Source organism: Lepisosteus oculatus, chromosome 18 (genome assembly GCF_040954835.1).
Source record: "Lepisosteus oculatus isolate fLepOcu1 chromosome 18, fLepOcu1.hap2, whole genome shotgun sequence".
Classification (NCBI taxonomy): Eukaryota; Metazoa; Chordata; class Actinopteri; order Semionotiformes; family Lepisosteidae; genus Lepisosteus; species Lepisosteus oculatus.
This window is the reverse complement of record NC_090713.1, coordinates 13054480-13079483: the sequence shown is the minus strand read 5'-3', so window position 1 is coordinate 13079483 and position 25004 is coordinate 13054480. Positions and strand designations below refer to the sequence as shown.

General features: G+C 39.1%; 2 protein-coding genes across 2 annotated transcripts in view; both read right to left on the bottom strand.

The window, feature by feature from the left end:
• LOC102696027 (protein NLRC3-like) overlaps window positions 1-14833 on the bottom strand; it is a 69398-nt gene extending 54565 nt beyond the window's left edge. Inside the window, exon 1 of the mRNA XM_069180092.1 lies at window positions 14732-14833. The gene's annotated coding sequence lies outside the window, so the exon portion shown is untranslated. The remainder of the gene's footprint in view (window positions 1-14731) is intronic.
• LOC107076077 (NACHT, LRR and PYD domains-containing protein 12-like) overlaps window positions 1-25004 on the bottom strand; it is a 703435-nt gene that overhangs the window by 151554 nt on the left and 526877 nt on the right. The gene's annotated exons all lie outside the window — the stretch shown is intronic.

Genomic DNA, 25004 nt, shown 5'->3' with positions numbered 1-25004 from the left:
TGTTGACACTGATGATGTTGTCCAATAGTCTGTGGAGTTTTTTATAACACATTGCATCCAACTGGTGTTCCACCTCACATTGTTTTCTCTCAAAATTGGATGTCCCGTCATGCTTTTACAAAATTTGGATCCCCCAAAACTGCAATGGAACTCACTTAGTGATCAAAAAGCTTCATCCATATGTGCTTGAAGCATCAATACTCTCTGGATCATTCAAGGGAGAAGATGTGCTCATTCCAAAAATGCCAATAATTCCATCTGATCTTCCATTCAGGTTCAAACGTCTTCAGTTTCCCATTAGACTCAGTTGCACTATGTCTATCAACAAAGCGCAGGGTTAGTCACTCGAAAAATTGGTCTTGAACCTGGAATCATTGTGCTTCTCACATGGACAACTATGTTGGATGTGCACGTGTAAGAAGTGAAAAACAACTTCACATCTTTGCTCCAGGAGGCAAAACCAAAAATGCTGTGTATAAAGAAGCTTTCCACAAGTAAATATTTACAGCCTCCTTATTTTAACCCGAGCTAGTATAAAATAAGGTAATCTTGAATGATCAGTACTAATCAGGGCTCAAATTGACCTGGGATGACTATCAGCAGGTTTTTCTATTTTTAATGTAAAGTAATATAAATAGGGGAAAGAACAGAAGTAGGTTTAATTGGATCATAGCATCCAAAAATTTAAATGAGATTTAAGAGCGAAAGAGGTCAATATTTTGCTGGAAGGAGTATGGAGTTTTTTAGGATGGAGGATGTCCTAATGTAGACCTTGTACCCTAAGCATGACCTCTGTTTGAATATTGTGGTGCCATCCATGGGGGTAGTTGACACTGCATTGGCGTGGTCACACTTCCATTCTCCCCTGTCACACCCCTTTATAATCTCTTTTATGTTCCTTTTCTTTATCTTAGATGCACTCTCCTCCTAGATTGGTGATCACACTAGCCCCCTCATTGGGGTAACAGGATACATGACTCCACATACCAGGCTTTCTAACCACCTTCTATTTCTTTACAGATGTTGTCGACATAATACCATCCCTAAAGGATTTTGCCTTAAATTTAATACCTTTTCTTTTGACTCTGATACCACCCAGAGTAACACTCAGAAGAGTAACACTCTTCTAAAACAATTTTCTAGGAAACTAATGCTCTCTACCATTTTCTCCCTCAAAAAACAGATTATCGTATCCGACAACAACATCAAAGAGGCTAAGGAATTTCTACGGCTGACAGCTCCACATCATCTTCCCTTCATGACTAACCTCATTAGATCTCTCAACTCTAAACTCTACCAGTTTATCACGACAGAGAAGGACAAAAAACTCAGTCACCTTCTACAGAAGAAAACCATCAACACCCCAAACACCTTCACCAATCCTAACCTTGTTGTCACCATACCTTCTGACCTTTCCCTTTCACAGGATGAGCGATCCCTCCTCAGCAAAGGCCTCAGTTTTGTACCAGTTCCCAGGAAGTTGGACATCCCCCAGACCAATGTCGACCTCAATCGCTTTTACCACAGGATACGCCTCACATTTTGCTGAAGATTCCTCTTCACAGCCAGCTGATAACAACCCAGTTATTGATGTCATTGAAACCATTAATCCCAAACAGAGCTGTTGGACTCCCCCCTCTGGCCATTTTCCACCAGTTGATTATTTCATTAACCAATGCACCTATCAAGCTCCCAAGGCACTCTCTATTCAATTCAATTCAACTATATTGTCATTAAACATACACAGGTGCATAGTATAATGAAAAGTGTTTCTCACTAGTCACTCAGGTGCAGTATATAAATAGGACAGAAGATAAGACAATAGACACAATAGTAACACAATAGCAATTAACAGTAGTATGGTTAATTAATGAATATTAAATATTATTATGACTGGTACCGTTTTACTGTCTATCGAGGGGACAGTACAATTTCGGCTTACATGTGTGTGTAGTGGTGTAGGAGTACAGTCATTGTGGGTACAGGAAGACGTTAGGAGAGATCATAATATGGTGGGAGAGAGTGGGGGCGTCACCAACTTGACAGCTCTGGGGAAGAAGCTATTTTGATGTCTAGTTGTGTGCGACTGGAGTAACCGGAACCTTCTGCCAGATGGTAGGGAAACAAACAAGTTATGACTGGGGTGAGTGGGGTCAGACATAATTTTGGTGGCTTTTTTCAGACTCCTGGTGTTGTATATTTCCTGGATGGATGGTAAGGCACTGCCGGTGATGTGTTGGGCAGTTTTGACCACCCGCTGTAGTGCCTTACGGTCGGATGCGGTGCAGTTGCCATACCAGACTGTGATGCAGCTGGTCAGTATGCTCTCCACCGTACATCTTTAGAAGTTGGTGAGGATCAGTGGATGTAGGTGTATTTCTTCAGCCTTCTCAGGAAGTACAGCCGCTGTTGTGCCTTCTTGAGGAGACTGGAGGTGTTCAGTGTCCATGTAAGGTCCTTAGAGATGTGAACGCCTAGGAATTTGAAGTTATTCACCATCTCCACCACAGACCCGTCTATGTAGATGGGGGAGTGAACTTTTCCTTGTCTTCTGAAGTCAAAAATCAGCTCTTTGGTTTTGCTGATGTTGAGACATAGGTTGTTGGTTCGGCACCAGTCTGCAAGTTGTTTTATGTCCTCCCTGTAGGCAGTCTCATCATTGTCAGTGATCAGGCCCACGACTGTGGTATTGTCAGCATACTTGATGATGGTGTTTGTGCTGAACTTAGCAGTACAGTCGTGGGTGAACAGGGAGTAAAGCAGTGGGCTGAGCACGCAGCCTTGAGGGGCACCGGTGTTAAGGGTGAGTGTGTTGGAGGTGAGGTTGCCAATCCTGACAGTCTGGGGTCTGCTGGTGAGGAAGTCTAGGATCCAGCTGCAGAGGGTTGTAAACACAGGTATACCCAGTAAACACAGGTCTTACCTCACCCAAGGAGAAAATCAGGCACTCCAGTCTCTCCGCAACAGGGATGATATCGTCATCAAACCAGCGGACAAAGGAGGCACTGTTGTGGTGTGGCGTAAGGATCTATATATATTTGAAGCCTCTAGACAACTAACTAACACTTCTCCTTACCTCCATCTCCAACAGGACCCTACCACTGACTACCAAAAGGAAGTGGTATCCAACATTTCCCTTCTTATCAGCAGTAATGAGCTCCCCCAGGAGGTGAACCGGCTCATCATGGAACATCCGCAGGTATCTCAGTTTTACCTCCTCCCCAAAATCCACAAACTGGACACCCCTGGACACCCCATCATATCAGCATGTAACTGTCCAATTACTTACATCTCAGCCTTTCTTGACAGCCTCATGAGACTGCTTGTTGAAGGTCTTCCCTCCTACATCAAAGACACCAACCACACGCTCCAACTTTTTAATGATTTCTAATTTCAGGGCACTGAATGCTACATTTTTACCATGGACATTACATCTTTGTACACAGTCATTCCCCATAATGACAGCCTTACAGCCTTCAAGCACACGTTGGACAAATGCACAGTGCTTGATCCACCCACCCACACCCTGGTACGCCTTGCAGAATTGGTCCTCACACTGAACGCATTCTCTTTCAATAATCTTTTTTACCAACAGGTTTGTGGAGTTGCCATGGGCACCAGAATGGGACCCAGCTATGCCAATATTTTTGTCATCTGGGTAGAAGAATGCTTCTTCGCTTCCTACACTGGCTATGTCCCTAACCTCTACAAGTGATATATTGATGACTGCGTCAGTGCCGCCACATGCTTCCTGCACCATTTCACCAACTTCCAGCCGTCCCTCAAATATACAGTTAACATATCTTCCACTACTCTTCCATTTCTAGACATCAACTTCTCCATTAACTACCCCCGACTTTCCACTTCGGTTTATTACAAACCCATGGATTCACACAGCTACCTCCTGTAAAGCTCATTTCACCCCAAACACACTAAAAACTCTCTCCCTTTTTCACAGTTCCTTAGGCTACGACGATTATGCAGCAACGACATCGACTTTGAGAACCAAGCCCTCAAAATGTATTCCCTTTTCATCAACAGAGGATACCCCAGCATCGTGATTGACAGGGCCCTTGCCTGAGCCAAAAACACCCCTCGGACCATCAACCTGATCAGGAACTCCCGCCGTAACAACCGCATTCCTTTGGTGCGTCCCTTCCACCCTAACACACTTCCTATCCCCAGGACTATTAACCACAACTTTTCCATCCTACAGGATGATCCCTCCATTGGGTCCCTCTTTTCTGATCGTCCCATCATCTCATGTCAACAACCGCCTAATCTGCGTAACCTCCTTGTTCATAGCTCCCTTGACCGCCCTCAACAACCATCCACACCAGGCACTTTACCTTGCAACAGAGCTCGCTGTATCACCTGCAAGTACACATCCAACACCATACTCATTCAAGGCCCCTCAGGACAATTCCATATCACCCAGATGGCATCTTGTACCTCCAGCAACCTTATTTACTGTATCTTTTGCAGTTAATGCCCAGCCATCAACATTGGAGAAACAGGAAGGAGACTCGGAGACTGTAAAGATTTAAGATCTCTCCAAGCCCATTGTTTCTCATTTCACCTCTCACGGCCACGACCACTCTAATCTCTCCGTCTGTGTTCTCAAAGATGGTTTTCCGAACTCATACATCAGAAAGACCACCGAAACCAAAATAATTCTGCAGCTAGGATCACACCTTCTCCCTTCTCTTAATGACAGACTACTGTTCTTTTAAATTTTCTCCATTCATTGGAAGTTTCTTTTCACACCTCTCTGCACCTATTCTGACTTCACACCTCTTGATTGGCCTCTCTTTCTGTCTCCTCCTCCCTCCCAGCCTTTGTTCTCCTGCTACATTACCTTCTCCTACTGCCTTGTCTCTCTCACACCTGAAGAAGGCTGCATGGCCGAAATGTTGTGTTCTCTTTCTTATTTTTTTCAGCATGGAATAAACCTATTACTTGTTCCTCCACATACCATTAATTCTGGCCCCTTTGACTTCAGAGTCTCAAGTTCACCAAGTTCATCCTGTTGTCCTTACTGTTAGGAACCTCCGGCTCCCAGACACCATCATAGAGCCTCCTGCTCCTACTCCATTAGACCACTGTTTCACTCACAACCTGTACCTCGGACTCCCAGGTCCACCTCCAGCCTTGACGTCCTCTCCCGACGCCACCAGGTTGGGTTACACAGACACACGCTACATCACCGAGTGTTCTTCTGCACTACACACCGTGCAGAGACACAACACACTGTCCCTCTCTAACACACACTCACAACCTTTCTGGTGCCTCACTCTCACGTCCTTAGGTTGTGAACTCACAGCTGCCAGCGCACCTCACTTTGCCCAGCCACCACTGCATTACACCATGCAGCTGCCAGCGCACCTCACTGTGCCCAGCCACCACTCCACTATCTCCCAGAGGGTGCAGCTAGATAGACCCCACTGACTTCCCTGATACCAATGTATTGCCATTGGGAGGGTCCCTCTGCCACGCAACCCACTCTGGTCCACACACACTAACTCTCAAGTCACTCAATGTAACCTACATTAGGTAAAATTACCTTAATGACCCACATGATCAGTTGAGCTGACTATGAGTACAATATGGATTCACATTATTTCACAGTAAATAGTTTGTTTAGTATCATCTCTTCTAATCTAACACTGCTACAGCACTATTGCACAGTTAAATAACTTCACTGACACCCTCTCACACACTGTACTGCACATTAACAACACTGACACACTCTCACACACTGTACTGCACATTAACAGCACTGACACACTCACACACTGTGCTGCACATTAACAACACTGACACACTCACACACTGTGCTGCACATTAACAACACGAACACACTCTCACAGACTGTACTGTACATTAAGAACACAGACACATTAATTCCAATGTTATTCATGAGAAAAATACATATTATCAAACTGATGTATATTCTGACATTTATCAAATATAAAATGATATATTCACATTCATATCACCAACTGTTTCTCTATGGGGGCATAAAACTGTTTTATAATGTTACATTCTTAGCATTATTCTGATAGCGATGATTAAATCAGCACTTGAAATTTCCCCCGGTTCCTAAGTGTTTGAAGAGGAATGCAAGGTGATATCTGTACATGGACTGAGAACAGGAAACAGCCTGTGACTGGGTGGATGCAGCCAGTGCTGTTCCACAGAGACCCGTGTGCAGCCTGTCTGTGTCTTTCTACAACTGTATCCCTGAGCTGTTCTAAAAGGTCCTTAGCCTCCAGGATTGAATCTTTTATTTATATTCACTGCCTGATTAAGGGGCCTTACAGAGACAAATGTATTTATTTCTGAAATTATGTGTATGACTATTATTACAAACAAGGGCCTCAAAACTATTAGGTAAGCTTCATTTGTACACACAAATGAATTTATGTTTCCTCTATAAGGGTTTGGAAACTTATGCAATCATGACTTTGTAATTTTTCTCATCATATTAATTATCCTTTTCCTCTTTGCAAAAGTGCAAAAATCTCAAGGTTCTTAGTACTTGTAGAATGAGCTGAATAAAAGCACTCTATGCAATCTTCTCCACCACAGTCAGCACTTCCGCTTTCCGACATTTTAAACTTCAATACACTGTGAACCCATCTCGGCAGCTCTGTATGTCTTCAGAGCAGGAGTCCTGCACTCGGCTGCAGACAAGGATCCTTGTCAGAAACTACCACTTGACAACGCTGTTCCAGTACAGAAGAGAGGTGAAACAGTGCCTCTTTCTGACATATTCTTTGTTGAGAAACTCACCCAGGGTGGTGTGAAGTTTCCCCTTAAGTCCTTCTGCTTGTGCAGCTTACTCTAAAATGTTTTCAGGCTCTCAGACTTGTAGCGGTAATTCTTGTTAATAAGACAGAATTAAGCGTTGCTGTGCTTTCCTAAATGAGGCCCCATCTCTCTCTCTTCATCTCTGTGGTGCAGCCCCAGAGAAGCTATTCATGCAAGCTGATTTAAGGTGTTTTCTTTTGATAAGGTACAACTCCCAAACAGGGATGCAGTTAATTAAGCCTGGCCATCATGATCAATGGTCATCCTTGGAGCCTATCTGTCTATGGAGTGCCAGAGGACATCTGGATTGCAGTCCTAGGTGTCAGGGATCAGTGACTCATCTCTCACCTTGGTCAACCAATCAGGGACTTGCGGGGCATGGTAACACCACCTGGGTCTCTAATGCCCGCCAAACTCTCAATCAATCATCACACATCTGTGTCTTGGTCAAAAAGGTAGCACAAGCTCAGGTCGGGGCTTTCCTTGGTCATTTTTGTGCACTCTCAGAGACAATCACATGACAACCGGTGTTGTCTGCACTGCGACTTGGACTGTTCTAAGCTCGAGGCCGAGGATCCCGTATGTACTCAGAATCCTGCAACGACCAACGTGAATGCTCCGCTTGATCAATGGCAGCCTACAGTTGGACCTTCGTCGACAACCTGAATAGTTTATTCAGAAGCAGCACTGGGCCGGAAACAAACCAGTTTTCTTCCCATGTAAAAGAGTGACTTCCAAGGACCCATGGTCACAGTCTGTGCATAGGGACTTTCTACTAGTCAGCCGGACCACTAGTAGACCCCTGGGAGAAATGACTGCACTGCGCGCTGCAGTTAGATTCCTCCGTCCATCCTACTCCGAGCTTGACTGGTTGGCCGGTAGCCAGAGTACGTCGAGACAACGCCTATTGAATGACTGCTGGGACAGAGTTTGCAACAGAGCCTGTCAGCTGGTTTTGGTGTTTGTGCCGGGAAATTAAAACCCATACACAGTGGATAAATAAACCTCATGTTCTACATTGCGTCTCGAGAATTGAATCATCACCTCAACACAAGTTGTTATCAATTTAATTCATGAGTAATGTTTTTACTTCCAAGTCTAGTGTAACAGTGGGTAATGACACTGATTAGCGATATGGTATAGCCAAACGGTATATTGAAGTATTTTCTCTGTTGTGTATCTCTTTGTGTTTGCATCTCTTCGAGATTATATACAAGTACCTTGTATTTTTGATAACCCTCACAGTAAAGTCTGCCGTCTGTATTTATGCAGACTGATATACGTTTGGTGCACAATTTATGTTTAATAAATGTATCTCCTGTATTGAATCTATGTGTGTGTGTTGCTAGTTGTTCTGACGATTGATTGTCTAAAACCCATAACGAACCACCTCGTGATTACTGCTACAATTAATAATTGTATCAGTAAAATCACAAAACCCCTACAGACTCTAAGACAGTGGACTGAAGTCTGATTGCTGGTCCAAACTCTTGTTCTCTCCACCAGCCACCTTCCACAATTACAGCACTTCAGTGTGTTTTTAATGCAAGAGTATTTTTTTCCTCTTTACTTGTCTCTTCTGCTTGACTCTTAATGGAGACGTAACAGGAACATACTTTCTATTTCACTAAAGTTTCATTTTTAAATTGAAAACCACTGAAGGAAAGAGAGGCTGATAAAGGCAGACTCAGATACACCGTGCTGAAGGACTTCCTGTGAACTGGTTTTGAGTACATTTTTCCTACTTTAAAGTATAAGGCAACAGTGACAATACAAACATATTGTGTTAAATAGAAGAACTCATCTACTGCACCTCCAAATGCCTGGGGGATGACCAAAATAATGGAAAGACATAGCTAAAAAGCACTTGTAAATTGAAACAATTAAATGACAGCTAAAATGGATTCTTCACATCTTCCATGTTAAGTTCAACATGAATCAACAATGCATTTCTCCCTTAAAAGCGGTCTTATAAAAAAAACCTGTCATGTGCATCCCTTTTGTAGTGTCACACACAAATTAACAACAACAACAAAAAAAAAACATCGGTTGTCACCAGCCACCTGGTGCCTCCACACTTTAATGTGGGAGTTTCTAAAGAGACAAACAAATTTGACAGTGCTCAAATAGTTTGTGTCCAAATTGCAGGTCCATCACTCGGAGAAGTGATGAAACGATTAAATGTGTCAAGGGGAACAGTGATGAAAATCATAACTGTGTGTGACAAAGAAAAACAGCCTCAGGAAGGAGGAACAATGGTAACTGGTCAAAGCTTACTGTACCTACAGGGCTAATGGTCAATTAAAAAGATAGTTACTAAAAACAACAAAACAAAAGTCTCAAAAATTACCACAGAACAGAATCTACAGCTCAGTGATCCAGTCTCATCGAATACTGCACATCACGAGCTTCACAAAGCTGATATTTATGGTAGGACTGCCATTCAAAATCTCCTTGTAACCAAGGACATTGCACAGCAACACATAACTTGACGTAATAAGTGCAAAATCTTCACTTCTGAGCAGTGGCCGAAACAACAATCATGCTTTGCTCACATTCCTACAACTGGACTGAAAAAAGTCTCCAATTCCAAGAAGTGGGTGGAAACTGTTTTATAAAGTTTCATTATTACTATTATTCTGAGAGTGATGAAAAAATAAGCATTTGAAATTTCCCCAGGTTCCTAAGTATTTGAAGAGGAATGCAAAGTGATGTCTGCACCATGGACTGAGAGCAGGAAACAGCCTGTGACTGGGTGGATGCAGACAGTGCTGTTCCACAGAGACCCGTGTGCAGCCTGTCTGTGTCTTTCTACAACAGTTTCCCTGAGCTGTTCTGAAGGCTCCTTAGTCTCCAGGATTGAATCTTTTTATTCACTGCCTGACTGAGGGATCTTACATAGACAAAGGTATTTATTTCTGAAATCATATGAATGACTACTATTGCACACAGAGGTCACACAACTATGGACATAATAAAGTACATATTATTACTCTGTGTATAAAAACACTGACGCTTATTCATCACAGTCAGCAGTTTCACTCTCCACCATTTTAAACCTGAATGCACTGTGAGCCCATCCCTGCAGCTCTGTGTGACTTCAGAGCTTCTGGTAAAACCTCTTGCCCTCCCCCCCAGCCACCTTCTACAGTTACCGCAGTTCAGTATATTTTTAATGCAGGAGAAACTTTATTCCCTCTCTACGTTTACCAAATTGCATCTTTCTTGCTTGACATTTAATGGTGAAATAACAGAAATATACTTTCTGTTTCACTAATGTTATGTTTTTAATTAAATCAGGAATAACTGAAAGAAGGACAGGCTGATAAAGACAGACTCATGTACACTGTGCTGCAGGACTTCCTGTGAAATGGTTTTGAGTTCACTTGTTTCACTTTAATGTACAAGGCAACATTGACAATACAAACGTGTGAGAAAGAAAAAAGCCCATACTGCACCTGCTAATGTACAGAAGGTGGACAAAATGATGGAAACAACTAATGAAAACAACACTTGTAATCTGAAATATTTTTATTACAACTAAAAAGGATTCTACACGTGTTTCATATTAATTTCAAAATGAATTACCAATGTGTTTTTGCTGTGGAAACAGTACTTTAATATGTGAGCTTCTAAAGCAACATGAGAGATCTAAGAAATATTGACAGGGGTCAAATAGTTGGTCCTGAATTGCAGAAGAGTCAGTCACAGAAGAGGCAAATGTAATGTGATTTAATGTGTCATGGGAACAGTGACGAAAAACAGCATACAGTATGATAAACAAGGGAAACAGCATCAGGAAGGAGGAAGAGCCGTAAATTTAGCGGATTGACTGTGCCTCTGGATCATGTCTAAAAATTGTAGTTTTGCTTTTGCCTGCCTGCTCTGCCTTTTTCCTGCACCTGGATTCAGTCTCCAGTCTCCTGGTAGCTGCGTCTATCGGGCCAGTGCAATGTATATAATGGACTTCTCTGTTGTGCTGGTATGTTATATTATAGTATTGAAGGTAATTAGTGTCTTTTCTTGTTATGAAAGTGTTTCCCTGACAGTGTACTTGTCATGCTGGGTGCACACCAATGATCAGGTGCATATTAACAATTACAAGTGTGTTCACATAGTTTTCACATTTTAAAGACAAGGCTAAGAGAGACAGAAGAATAATGAACCACTGGGTTATTTACCAGAATAAATTTTCAGAAATACATTTCATCATCTGCATTTACCTGTTTCTTATAACACCTTAGAATGATATCCATTACAAGCCTTCTGAATAGATTGGATGTAGCTGAGAAAATACATAGTTCCACTTTTCTATCACTAGGTCAGAATATTGTAAAATAAATCAAAATTAAAATAATGATGTGTCAGTATAAAGATGTTCTTTTATAGGTAGCTTTTTAAAAATCTTTAGAAGACAAGAGTCCAGGATTATCATGTTACTCCATGCTGATGGGACATCAAGCTATAGGTCTCAAGTGAAATCAAATACAACAAAAATGTTTTCAGTAGAACTAGGCAGAGAAATTGTCTTGACAGGCTTCTGAGAAACTGTCATAAAGTTTCTCCTAGCTTATCATATATAGGAAAATTGTCCTGTCAGCTGTCTCTGTTTCTCTTTATTCTGTCTCCTGTTCCCTCTTTCTTCCCACTGTCCTCGTGAGACATCTTTCCATCGTGAGACCAAAGCAATCAGGTGAACTTAATTATCTTAAGAGTCCGTGTGAATTGAGTCTTAAAGGAGCATCACATTAGAGCTTGCAAGGACATTCTAATAAAAGGATAACATTAGAATATGTTAATGTCCCTGAAATCAGATATTTCCATTGCCAGAATTGAAGTTTCATACAGTATACTGTACATCAGTATAAAGTGTACCAACTTGCCACCTAAAAACACTTGTGTTTTAATAATGGTTTGTAGATGGTGCAAAGTTTAAAGAACACAGGAAAGGCAATTATTATCCATTTCCTTATGATATATTTTTTGTCCTTGGTGCACAACATTTAAAGAAAATATATTTTTAAGTATATATGTGAGGACGCTTTAAAGGTGGATGACGGGTACTATGTCATGAATATAACATCCTGAAGTCTCTGAATAGAAATCTGACTAAAATACATCTTCCAATTATACAGTTAATGGTGCTACATTTCAGCATCATTCAGTTATTAGACCTTTACTGACCCTTACTGGTCTACAGGGAATATTCTTACAGTTCATTACATTTTTAATGATAACAGTCTATACATATTTAGGGACATGAGGGAGGCTTCCTCACTCCCTGAGTTTTTCTGTTTTACAGGTTTCGCATTTCACTCAGTCCATTCATTTAAGGATTGCCCTAGAATTCATATACCCATTTCTATATACCCAGAAACACAAAATGCATATTAAACTGAAATGACTGCTCAACACCTTATCAGGTCACAAAGAGAATAACCTGCAATATATGAAATAGACATAACTCAGAATTAAATCTCACTTCCTGTAACATGGGATGCAATCTCCCTAATTCTAGAAATGCACTAACTAGGAAAAGTGAAAATTCCACAATATAGGAAACTGGAATTTCACTAAAGATGGCAAACTCTTTAAACTAAAGTTCAGATCACCTAGTCAGAATCTGGTCTCAGCGACTGAAAACAAGGACCTACAGTACCACATGACACAAGTAGAGAGGAAAGGGGCAAGGGTATTTCTTCTTTCTGTATCTTTTCTGTTCCTCTCTGTCTTTTTCTGTTTGACTATTTTAATACTATGACTGTTGTCCCACCTTTGACCATCTGTGTTTTCCTACCTCTTAGCTCACTTGCAGCCAGACAAACACCTCAATTGTTCCAAACATTGTGTATAAGGCCTGGAATGAAACAATTAGAATATGCACTGCCTTTTTTATGGCATCTACATGCTTGTACTCTGTACAATATATAATTTATCATATATCATAAACCTCACAGATAACATTTCAGAGGGTAAAATCATGTAGAACATTTCCTTGTAACACCCCACTTGAACTCAGAAAAAAAGTAAAGGAACAAGGAAATGTGAAGTTAGTTTGATTGATTTATACATGTACTGTAGGTTTGTTTTTTGATGCTTTCTTTTTTGTTTATCTCTCGTAAATCCAGGATGAAGTTATTAAAGAGCACAGTCAGGAGAAGGTAAAAAATGTATCTCTGAACATTGCTGTAAGAGCAGTCTACTCAATCATGAAGAAATGGAGGGTGTATCACACCACTCAGACACTGCCTACAGTACATCAGGATGTCTTTCCAAACTGAGCAGACAGAGTGACATGAAGAAAGCCATTGCTAAATATCAGCCAGCATGGAGTTTGCAACAGAGCATCTAAAGGACCCTGCAAAATGTGGCAAAAGTGGTCTGAATTCACAGATCAAAATAGCTGAGCAATCAACAGATTACAGTTTTATCTCCTTTATTATCCAACGTCAATGCTGACATTTACTACAACTTAGAAATCTTCAAAATTCAGGTTCTGAAAAAAATGTATTTAAAAAATGCACATGCAGTACATGATTTAAAAATGTCACACAATTGAACAACATAGGAAGGATTTAATTACTTTTACAAGACTTGGTTCTGTATTTTAGCTTTCTTATAATTCAATTATAAATTGTTTTTAATAGTCTTAGTTTTACTGGTACAAAGATCTGAAGTTTTGAAAAAAACTATATACTGTACATGAAACAATCCTAGAATTGCAGGAAGATGTTCTATAAAATGTGAAATCCATTACATTTTTAATTCACCTTAATATTAAGATGAAGCAGTAACTTAAAGTTACTAAAACTGTTTACCAAAGCCCTAAAGCAGGTACAGATTACACAATGAAAATGAAAGTGTTGCCATATTAACAATGTCACAAGACTTTGAACAGGCCAACCTCTCTTCAGGCAGATTGTAAAGCCGCAAACTACAATGGTATATTTTTAAAGAGGAATATATTTTATATATCAAATAAACCCCACTTTATCAAACCAAACCAAATAATTCCCATGAATTACTTTACATACCAAACATATCTAAATTAAACCCACGGTATAGCGTGTCTCTCTGCCCTTCACGTTTCACTAATATATCAATAGTGACCTGTGCAGTATATTCACACACCATATACATCTTCTAGACAATATCAGGAAACAAGTAGTTCTACAATTTCTGCTTATAAGTCTAAAGTGAAAGTGAAACTAAATTCCAAATAAAACACATGTAAAACAAGAGTAAAACTCTCAGCTTTGTTCCAAGTTCTCATAACTAGACATAAGCAAGTAACCAATTTAGGTACTATTCTGATGTTTTTGAATAGGTTGGCACCATAAATTGCTAAGTATACATTACAGCAAATAGAATTTACCAACACTTTTTTTAAACACGCTGTTTTAATGAAGACGTTTTTGTAGAGAAATAGAATTTGTATGATCTTTCCAATATACATGGAAAAGAGATATGACATGAAATAATAACAAATTTGTACAAAGCAAATATTGTGTATGCTACTTAATGAATCCTGTGTAGTCAAATATTAGACCAATACTGTAAAAGTGAGATTGAATATCAAAATACATTTCTGTGATCAAAGTGAAGTCCTACACTGACAGGTTATTTTTAGTCTGTAAGTGAGAAGTTTATGAGTGGACAAATTCGATCCAGAGGATGTCTTCAGAATGAACGGTGAAACACAAATTAGAGGACTCAAATGCAAACAGTGAGGTGGTTATGTAAAAGAGAGAAAATCAAGTACTTCTGTGCACAGTTTGTGCAACAGTGGAATAGCTGAATCAGATCCTTGAATTAGTTACCTACTGAAATGGAAACAAATAACCAAATGTGCAAATGGCATCCTCTCTTTTATCACTCTAATTCTAATTTTCTCATTTTTTAAAGAATGAACTCTTACCTTTGTCTGCTCTTCTGCTCTGGTGTATTAAAGTGGTGAAGATAATTACAGTATGCCTGCTCTTCCAAGAGTGACCTTTGAAAGGAAACTGTTTCATCAGCCACTCCCTGTGTACTCTGTACCTGTTTGGTGGAGACAGGCTTCAACTTATTTTCACTGTTAAATTGTCAACAGAACTGGAGGCGCCATTATCATCTAGAGCAATAGTGGGCAACTATAGTATATGGTTGCAGAGGGCCAAGAAACAGTACTGACTGGCAAGGTACAATAGAGCTACTGGAGGCCCAAACGGGACTACTCCAGTTCTGAAAAGCAGACAAAGGAGAGAGGTTGTTTCCCCACTGGACTGGCTGAATGAGACTGATCATACTGATTTTCAGGACAATTTGTGGTATCATTACATGAACTATACTGTAAAAAGTACTTGACCAAATGCGTCCTGTTATGTGTGTAGCTTGATGCCTCATTCTACTGCCTCTCCTGGTAGGTTGAGTCTGAAACTTGTATGGGTCTAAGTCTTCAATCTGTAGCTAATGCTTGCCAGCTGCAAATAACCTGCTATGAAATGTACTCTACTTTATTAATATAATGCTGGATGGCCTCGGCGCAATTAAGCAAGAATTAAGAGGAGCCAGGCTGATGGCATTGCAAAATAGGTTTGTGCTAGACTTCCAGAATGCAGCCTCTGGAGGGATGTGTGCTCTGATAGGTGATTCATGCTGTACCTATATCCCTGCTAATGATGATGACCATGGTAACCTCACCCTCGCAATACACCAATTGAAACAACTTAAGGGCAGAGTAAATCAAGAGTGGGGCATTGACAATGAGTCCCCCTTCTTTTCATGGTTAAAATCGTTAGTTGGGTCATGGGGAATGTTTTTCTTGAAACTATTCATGCCTGTTATTGTAGTGTTGTGTTGTTGTATGACTTATTATCCCAATGCTTCGATCTACAGTAATGAAAATGTTTACTCATCAATATACACTGCTTAGAATGGACTCTGAGGAGCCTTGGGATCCACCAGGTGACCCCTGTGAGGACTCTGCAGTGTAAAAGCATTTTTAAGGATAAAAAGGAGGGAATGTAATAGAAAGTTACTGAAGAAAAGTGTTTTATCCTAAAAATGTCATTTACGGACAGAGCTGTGTTGTAAAAGCAGTTGGATTCTATGAACAAAATGTGATTGTACCCAGCGAATCAAGGACACGGGATGTTTTAATAATGTTTATCTCTGCCCCAGCAAAAAAGGCAGATACAAAACTACACGTACAGTAGTTGTCTTCTCTGTCCTTCAAGGCTAAGACCTGTAAGGACTGGAAAATTACTGTCTTGCCTGTCTTTGTATTACTAACCAACCAAAATGAAGTAAACAAGTTGAGGTGTTGCATCAGCTAAGTGTATAAAATAAGGGACCTTTTCCTATTTTACTTTGAAAATCAGCTCACACTTGCTGCACAGACTAGTAGTTGCTGTTTTTCCCTATTGCACAATATGAATAAATGCCTTACTGAGTGAATACCTTTCCTGGCTCTTCTTTGATAAAGTTTCCATGACATGTGTCACACACATATATGTTAATAAACATCTGTTTTACCAACTGTGCCTTAATTATTACTCTTTTCACCAAACTGTGCCAGAGAGCAAGGAATTCACATGCCTCTAATTACACCAGCCACCTGGGTGTATTCTTGGATAAATAATTTACAAGTTTGGGGTTATGGGAGTATATTTTAGATATTGACTAATGCTCTGGTGAATTCCTGTTATTCTCTAATTTTCGGAACTCCTCATTTGTAATATGAGAAAGGGCAGCAGGACAGCATGATTGAAGGTCAGATTAGGACATCTCTGTGAAGCACTACATTATAATTTTTGAAATTCAGGAAACAAAAAAAACTAGCCTTGTCACTAGCTGCTACCAAACAAGATGCACCTCAATCAGGTAGTCACTGCATAGCACACAGTCTAAATCTAAAGTCAAAAAGTCATATGTATTTGATATAAAAATAAGATGAAAGCTTTTAGTGGCTATTCCACAGTCAATAGCTTTTTCAATACAGCATATGTACAGATGCAGCCATTCAAAATGCACAGTACAACCCCGTACCGTGCGAAATTACCCACAGTTCACTGCTGTGTATCATGGTATGTGATTGGCTGTCCAAAATAACCGACAGGGGCTATTGTGGTGCATTGGTTGTAGGTGAAATGATGTAATTATTTCATCTCTTTACTGTGCATGTTTTAATTCGCTTAGTATTGAATATTTATATGTAATTTTACAATTAAAGGGAAATTTTAGTAGCTGAGCATAAAAAAAAGAGGAGCATAATGCATCTGATGGCCATAAACGATATTAATTTCGGAACATAAACATATTATGTAAACTGTATGTAGCTGGTATTGGTAGTTTAAAGAAAAAATACACACCAGTATTCCACTTTCTTCCTAAACCTTTTAAGCATCAAAGTCTTTTATTTGGTTACATACTCTGGTTATTTTGGAAAACTTTTTACATGCTCCTTCTGATTATATTAAGTTTATATACTTCATAAAAAGTTATAATGTTTTAACCATTTATGTGAATACTTAAGCTCGTTATCGCAGTAAAAAAAACACATACTTTTTAGAATTTGATTAATAGGGAATATAAAATGGAATCACATATCTAAAGAAATAAATAATTATATAATATATAATATATAATACCGTAGCTCAAATTATCACAGTAGTACACTTTCTTTGGAAATGTCTGCATCAGTTTAACTCACGCCCACGTGTGGCATAATGGGTTAGGCATGTGCCTTTCCTACTGGAAGTAGAAGGTTCAAACATTTCTTTGAAAAACTAAAATAGCAAATATTATGGACACTATATTTACATTTTTTATATTTCTAAATATCACAACATGTTCAAAGCTAAATGATTTCTTAAAAACAACGAATAATTTCAAACTGCTGCTGTACTGCCACTACTGTCATTATTACTGAAAATAAATATTATCAACACTATTTTGAATTTGTTGGTATTTCTAAATATCACAAAACGTTCAAAGTTCACATCCTTGCGAAGCAAGCATGATGTTCTCATCCAATCGAAGGTTTGATGTTTTTTTTTATTTTGAAGCCGTGATCTTGACAAACTTGTTCAGAGCGCTCTTCATTCCAAACTTTCTTTGCAAAATACTTTAAGTTAAACAAATGAAGGAAGAAGGGTCATTTTTATAACTGGCAATCCAAGATTCTGACTGATTTAATTCCCCTCATTTAGCTGGAACGGATAAAGAAATCATGCAGTAGTTACAGTAAGGGAACAAGTAATGGGTTAATTCCATGTTGAAAAGAGAAGAGATAAAACACAATGTTTTGGCTATGAAGCCCTCTTCAGATATTAGCTCATCAGTATAGTATACATTTATCTGCATCATTTGTCGGGACAGACAACTTACTGTACTATAGCTTTGGTAAGGAAATGGACTATGGCCAAAATCAAGAAGCCTCTCTCACACCAAATAATGAGGATGAAAAGAAAAGGGAGGTCAACAAGAGACAGTTTGTGAAAACTGGGTGAAAACTTCAGCTTAATCCCCAGATTTAAATCAAATAGAGATGGTATGGCATTCCCGACTGAAACAAGTGTTGTACAGTGATATAGACGTGGGTAACGTCTTCCTCATTAAACAATGTGCTTATCGTGCAAATCGTGCTAAACTAAAAATTAGACACAAGAAGAGTATTATTGGACAATGTTGTGGGGCTCTGGCGGAATTTCTCTGTAAACGGAAGAGTTATAGAGGAGACACGTTGTGTATCACCTCTTTTGACACTTGTAAAACACAACATTCCAATGTTAATGCGACACAGAAGATAATATTAATAATGTAGCACTTTCAGGCTCACATGGGTATGCACCCTACACCGCTGGGGGATCAAACGCAGGCCTCCGGCATCACTTAACAAGGAACCAGCCATTTGAGCTAAAGGGAGATATCCTCTCTGCCCAGCGGCTCAGGTCCCTGCTATTTGGAGGGAATGGCAGTGATGTCACCGTGCTGGTAAGCTGGCAAGCCGGCTCGCACAACCTGTAATTATGATAACCTTTTTAAATCTCTGCGTTCCTATGGTCATATGCAGGTTGTTCGCACGAACTCGTATTGAGCAGTATTTGTCACATTTGTGAACGTATGTATACAGTGGTCCTTCCTTGTGAGGCTTCCTCACTCCCTGAGTTTTTCTGTTTTACCTATCTCGAACTCCACTTCCCTTTAAGGACTGTTATTGAATTTATATACTCATTTCTATATATCCAGAAACACAAAATGCAAATAAAACTGAATTGACTACTCAACACCATATCAGGTTACAAAAAGAAGAACCTGCATTATATGAAATGAATAAAATTCAGAACTAAATCTCCCTTCCTGCAACATGGGATTTAATCTCCCTGTTCTAGAAATGCATTAAGTAGGTGAAAATTTTCTTTCAAAACTGAAAATTCCACAATAAAGGAAATCAGAATTTCTCTAAAGATGGCAAACTCTCTAGAATGAAGCTCAGATTACCTGGTCTCAATGACTGAAAACAAGGACCTACCACATGGCACAAGTAGAGAGGTAATGGGCAATGGTGTTTCTTCTCTCTGTATCTTTTCTGTTTTTTTCTGTCTTTTTCTGTTTGATTATTTTAATGCTATGACTGTTGAAGGCTCTAATGATTTATAATTAACCAATTAATTAACTAGAGTGACCCACCAACCCCCTTTGACCATATGTTTTCCTGCCTCTTAGCTCGCTTGCAGACAAACACCTCAATTGTTGCCAACATTCTGCATTAAGCCTTGAACAAAGCAATTAGAATGTGAACTGCAAACTTCATAGATTTTATGGCCACCACATGGTCATAATACAGTGCCTTGCGAAAGTATTCGGCCCCCTTGAACTTTTCAACCTTTTGCCACATTTCAGGCTTCAAACATAAAGATATAATTTTTTTATTTTATGTGAAGAATCACCAACAAGTGGGACACAATTGTGAAGTGGAACGAAATCTATTGGATTTTTGAAACTTTTTTAACTAATAAAAAAATGAAAAGTGGGGCGTGCAAAATTATTCGGCCCCTTTACTTTCAGTGCAGCAAACTCACTCCAGAAGTTCAGCGAGGATCTCTGAATGATCCAATGTTGTCCTAAATGACTGATGGTGATAAATAGAATCCACCTGTGTGTAATCAAGTCTCTGTATAAATGCACCTGCTCTGTGATAGTCTCAAGGTTCTGTTGAAAGCGCAGAGAGCATCATGAAGACCAAGGAACACACCAGGCAGGTCCGTAATACTGTTGTGGAGAAGTTTAAAGCCGGATTTGGATACAAAAAGATTTCCCAAGCTTCAAACATCCCAAGGAGCACTGTGCAAGCGATCATCTTGAAATGGAAGGAGTATCAGACCACTGCAAATCTACCAAGACCTGGCCGTCCCTCTAAACTTTCAGCTCAGACAAGGAGAAGACTGATCAGAGATGCAGCCAAGAGGCCCATGATCACTCTGGATGAACTGCAGAGAACTACAGCTGAGGTGGGAGAGTCTGTCCATAGGACAACAATCAGTCTTACACTGCACAAATCTGGCCTTTATGGAAGAGTGGCAAGAAGAAAGCCATTTCTCAAAGATATCCATAAAAAGTCTCGTCTAAAGTTTGCCACAAGCCACCTGGGAGACACCCCAAACATGTGGAAGAAGGTGCTCTGGTCAGATGAAACCAAAATCGAACTTTTTGGCCACAATGCAAAACGATATGTTTGGCGTAAAAGCAACACAGCTCATCACCCTCAACACACCATCCCCACTGTCAAACATGGTGGTGGCAGCATCATGGTTTGGGCCTGCTTTTCTTCAGCAGGGACAGGGAAGATGGTTAAAATTGAGGGGAAGATGGATGCAGCCAAATACAGGACCATTCTGGATGAAAACCTGTTGGAGTCTGCAAAAGACCTGAAACTGGGACGGAGATTTATCTTCCAACAAGACAATGATCCCAAACATACAGCAAAATCTACAAAGGAATGGTTCACAAATAAACGTATCCAGGTGTTTGAATGGCCAAGTCAAAGTCCAGACCTGAATCCAATCGAGAATCTGTGGAAAGAGCTGAAAACTGCTGTTCACAAACGCTCTCCATCCAACCTCACTGAGCTCGAGCTGTTTTGCAAGGAAGAATGGGCAAGAATTTCAGTCTCTCGATGTGCAAAACTGATAGAGACATACCCCAAGCGACTTGCAGCTGTAATCGCAGCAAAAGGTGGCTCTACAAAGTATTAACGCAAGGGGGCCGAATAATTTTGCACGCCCCACTTTTCATTTTTTTATTAGTTAAAAAAGTTTCAAAAATCCAATAGATTTCGTTCCACTTCACAATTGTGTCCCACTTGTTGGTGATTCTTCACATAAAATAAAAAATTTATATCTTTATGTTTGAAGCCTGAAATGTGGCAAAAGGTTGAAAAGTTCAAGGGGGCCGAATACTTTCGCAAGGCACTGTAAGTATGTCATTTGTATTGTGCATCTGATATAATATCATAAACCTCAGACAACATTTTAGAGGGTACATTTCTGTGGAATTAACCTCTGCTTACTTCCTTGTAACACCTCTAATTAATCTCAAGACTCAGAAAAAAAAGATCAAGGAACAAGGAAATGTGAAGTTAGTTTGATTAATTTATAAATGTAGATTTGTTTTTTTATGCTTTCTTTTTTGTTTATCTCACGTAAACTTTGATGAAGTTACCAAAGAGCACAGATCAATAGAAGGGTTCAAAAATATATCTTAGTCTCTGAACATCTCTGTGAGCACAGCCTACTCAGTCATGAAGAAATGGATGGTGTATCACACCACTCAGACACTGCTTACAGTACATCTTTCCAAACCAAGCAGTGGCACAAAGAAAGTCGTTATAAAAATCAGCCATCTCAAAGCCAGCATGGAGTTCAAAACAAGACACTTGAACGATCCTGCAAAATGTGGCAAAAGGTGTTGTGGTCAGATAAGACCACATAAGGACTTATGGTCTAAATGCAAACTGTTACATGTGACATGAACCCAACATAGTGCATCACTTAAATAACACCATCCCTATTGTCAAGCATGGTGCTAGCAGCATTATGATATTTCTCTCTCAGTAATGACGTGTAAGCTTGCCAACACTGATGGAAACATAGACATACAACACAAAAACCCAAAGACCCAAAACATAATGTCTGCAATCAGAAAGCTAAAACTACGCTAGAGTGGCATAACAAAAAAGGGAATGTCCTTCAAGTGGCCAAGAGAAGTCCTAACTCAAATGATATTGCAAATCTGTGGAAAGGCTTGCAATATGCTGTTTTGAGCGATCCCCAAGCAACTTGAGAAAGCTTGAGCAATCCGAGAACGGCATCAAGCCAGGGTGCTAAATAGGAGACTTGCCCAAGATGACCTGTGGCTGTAATTACTATCAGAAGAGGTTCCAACAAATACTGAATTCACAGATCAGAATATTTGTGCAATCAACAGTTTACAGTTTTATGTCCTTATTATCCAATGTCAATGCTGACATTTACTAAAACTCAGAAATTTTCAAAATGTGGGTTCTGAAAAAAAGTACTTAACATGCATATACAGTACATGATTTAAAAATGTCACAAAATAGAACACCATAGGAAGGATCTAATTACTTTTACAAGACTTGTTTCTTGTGTTTTAGAATTTGCTTTCGTATACTTCAATTATACATTGTTTTGAATAGTCTTAATTTTACAGGTACAAAGATCTGAAGTTTTGAAAAAAATATATTGTACATGAAACAATCCTAGAATTGCAGGAAGATATTCTTTAAAAAGTGAAATCCTTAGATTGAATTTTTAATTCACCTTGATGTTAAGAAAGACAGCAAGACTGAAAATTACTTAAACTGATTACCAAAGCCCTCACGCGGGCACAGATTACACATTGAAAATGAAAGTGCTGAAATGCCATATTAACAATGTCACAAGACTATGATCAGGCCAATAAATCTTCAGGCAGAGCAGATTGTGAGGCCTGAGTTAATGGGCAAGCCACAATGGAAAGATAGATTTTTCAAGAGGAATATATTTTAATTTTTTAAAATCCTAATTTAACAAACCAAACCCAATGATTCCCATTATTCCTTTACATCCCAAATGTATCATTAAACCCATGTGAGAATGTGTCTCTCTGCCCTTCACATTTCACTAATTTATCAATATTGACCTGTATGTTCACACACCAATTATATCTTCTAGACAAAAGATAAAACTGTTAGGATACTTTATACACTCATCCCTCACTATGTGATTACTTCTACAATTTCTGCTTATAAATAAAAACTTGTAAAAGTGAAACTAAATTCCCATTAAAACCCATGAGTGATAAAAGTCTCTGATTTGTTCCAAGATCTCATAACTGAACATAAACAAATAACCAGTTTAGGTACTGTTCTGATGTTTTTGAATAGTTGGCACCATAAATTGCTTAGTACTGTATATATTACAGCAAGAATAATTTATCAACGCTTCTTTTTAAACACACTATTTTTATGAAACAGTTTTGTAGAGATATATAATTTTATTATCTTTCCAATATGAAATAATCAAGCATTTTTAATAAACAAGTATTGTTTATGTTACTTAATAAATATTATGGAGTTACATATTTAAGACCACAACTATAAACATAAGATTGAAAATCAAGATACATTTCTATGGTCAAAATAAAGTCCTACACTAACAAGAACATATTTTTTTAGTCTGTAATAGAAAAGATTATGAGTGGACAATTTGACCAATTTGACCCAAAGGATGTCTTCAGAATGAACAGTGAAACACAAATTAGAGGACTCAAGTGGAAACTGTGAGGAGTATTTAAAAGAGAGAAAAGCAGGCATTTCTGTACACAGTTTGTGGATCAAAGGAACAGCTGAATCAGATCCTTGAATTTGTTAGCTACTGACATAAAAACAAATTACCAAATGTGCAAATGGCATCCTCTCTTTTATCACTCTAATTCTAATTTTCTCATTTTTTAAAGAATGAACTCTTACCTTTGTCTGCTCTTCTGCTCTGGTGTATTAAAGTGGTGAAGATAATTACAGTATGCCTGCTCTTCCAAGAGTGACCTTTGAAAGGAAACTGTTTCATCAGCCACTCCCTGTGTACTCTGTACCTGTTTGGAGGAGACAGGTTACAATAAGATAAGATCACTTTATTGGCCCTATACAATTTCTTGCATTAGGAATTCATCTTATCGCGTACCTCAGCTTGCTCTCCAGGAGACACACAAACAGGGAGAGAAGCTTGGGGTCAGAGCGCAGTGTCAGCCATTGTACAGTGACCCTGGAGCAGTTAGGGTTAAGGGCCTTGCTCAGGGGCCCAACAGAGTAGGATTCCTCTGCCAGCTGCTTATTTTCACTATTAAATTATCTACAGAACTGGAGGCACCATCTAGAGCAATAGTGGGCAACTTTATGGTTGCAGAGGGCAAAAAACAGTACTGACTGACAAGCTACAATAGAGCTACAAATTTAAGGCAATTAAAACTTAATTTTTAAACAGTTTAATGTTTTTTTATTGTCAACCTGGATTAAGAACTTTTTTTATTAAATGTATTAAAGCACTGCAGTAGGGGACCACAATGACAGAAGTTATTCACAGTACCCCGAAGCGTGTGAGGATGTGTTACTGAGAGACAGATTTTTTATTTATTTATCTATTTTTTATTGTTTAATACCATAACCACACAAAAGAATGTGATAAAGAACATGTAATCATAAGACTGAAAGTAAAAAACCTCTTTGATTTCCACATATATACGGGTATGCTCCAAACAATCATCCATACAGTAGAGTTGTCATCTACTGTATTTCTTGCTGTAGTATTTGAAAGCACAATTTGATTTTGTGAAATAATATACTTCAGGAATCTTTGTTTAGATACAAGTAAATATGCAGGTTACCTCCTTGTAAACATGTTTGTAAATGTGTTCAACTCTCAAGAATAATAATGAGAATAAAAAAGTTTTATGCTAAAGATCACGTTGGCCAAACGTATTTAATGAGTCCACTAGAAGGACAAAGCTGGACTAAGATGGTTTGTGGGCTGACTGACCACAAACCATCTTAAACCAACTTTGATTCAGGATGTCAACAAAAAAGTGTCCAACTGTCTCATTTCATTGATCAAGTGAAAATGAACAGTGGGTTCACAAAACTCGAGATTTCT